The sequence below is a fragment of the Humulus lupulus genome, chromosome 9 (assembly GCF_963169125.1).
Source record: "Humulus lupulus chromosome 9, drHumLupu1.1, whole genome shotgun sequence".
In the NCBI taxonomy this organism is placed as follows: domain Eukaryota; kingdom Viridiplantae; phylum Streptophyta; class Magnoliopsida; order Rosales; family Cannabaceae; genus Humulus; species Humulus lupulus.
The window spans coordinates 121,011,030-121,012,693 of NC_084801.1; the positions used below are offsets into that span (position 1 = coordinate 121,011,030).

Consider the following 1,664-nt stretch of genomic DNA (forward strand, 5'->3'; position numbering starts at 1 on the left):
TTAGAACGGCCTGTTGTAAATACTTTTCTGTAATAGACTCTGAAACTATGTTTTTGGGATCCCAATGTATATATTAAACGTTCTAGTGAAACGTTACATCTTAACCAAAAATTTTAATCCCTAAACCGCTAATCATACTTAGTACACGATTTTGGCCAAATGACTCGATTAGCGAGTTTAGCACTGTTTACAAGGCACACCGTAACGGTCCCTGGAGTTGGGGCGTTACACAAACACACACTTCCTCCCTCCTTTTTGCTCATTCTATTCTCCTCTCTCACTGCCAACCAAAGCTAAGCTAAGCTCTCTCTGCCATGGAAAACCACGATCATCAACACTCTTACGAATCCCCTCAAAACCCATCTCCCTCTACCACCACCACTACCATCACTGCTCCCACCTGCTGCAAATGTGGAGCCGTTGCCGCCTTCAACCCTCCTCCGGCATGGTCTGAAATCTCTCCTCCCCGAAACTACTGTCCTATTTGAGCTCCAGCTATCAATATCCCTCCTAACCAATCTCAACAAGCTATAATACTCGCTCCAGTTCCCCAAGCCCAGAGGGTCCCCGTCGCAACGCCGCCCTTTCATTTCCAAACCCCGTCGAAGCGAATTCAATCCCCTGAAGACATCCGCAGATTCCACGTATCCTTTGCCGGGAAGAACTTCCTGGGTTTCGTCGTCGCTCTTTCGGAGTCCATCCGCAGCCGCAAGATTTTTGACCTGTGACACCAATCCCCAATCACGGACTCCATTGTCTCCATTCTGGAAACCCTAATCCAGTGGGTCGACAAGATCCCGCTAGCCCAGATGGCATCGCGGTACGAAAACGTCTCGTACAGGGTTTGGCAGGAGCGATTGGTGGAAAACAGTGAGACCCCAATGCTCCGATTCCTCCCCGATGAACTCTGATAATCTACGGTCGAGATCATCCCTTACTTCACCGATAGTTTTGGGAATTCCAGCCGTATCGACTATGGTACTGGCCACGAGACTAATTTTGCGGCGTGGTTGTATTGCTTAGCGAGGTTAGAAGTGATCAAGGAGGAGGATTATCAGGCAGTAGTGGTCAGAATCTTCGTCAAGTATATGGCTCTGATGAGGAAATTGCAGATTGTTTATTTCTTGGAGCCTGCTGGTTCTCACGGGGTTCGGGAACTTTTTTTTTTTGCAATTAATATTTTAATGCATATGTGTCTGGGTTTGTACACATAATTGGCCACGTAAGCGTTTTTAACGCTGTTAGGGGTAAAGTAGTGACAAAGACACAGTTCATGTGGGTTTGGGTATATTCACCGCGAAAAATAAAGATTGGGTGTAAAAGTGGAACAACGTATAAACATTGGGTATTTTCGTCGGTAAAAACCCTTGTTTTTATGTGATTATTAGCAATTTTTAGATTATTTTGTTGTGTTTTCTATGCCATTAATTTTTATATATGCTTTATTTTGTGTAAAATATGTTAAAAATTAATTAGAAAATTGTTTTGGTTTGAAAAATTGCACAAAAAAATTTTTCCAGAAAATTTTGGTCTGACTGCCATTGCGTGCGCGCACACACGTGCGTACCAGTGCGCGCATCCCCTCCGCGTGCACCACACTGCCACCGCGTGCCCGCCCGCGCACCTGCGCGGTTACGGGTACTGTTCATCCAAAAGTTTTAAAT

General features: G+C 45.1%; 1 pseudogene; it reads left to right on the forward strand.

Moving 5' to 3' along the window:
• The first annotated feature begins 280 nt into the window (after positions 1 to 280).
• LOC133799989 (uncharacterized) lies at positions 281 to 1,214 on the forward strand (annotated as a pseudogene).
• Positions 1,215 to 1,664: the final 450 nt, after the last annotated feature.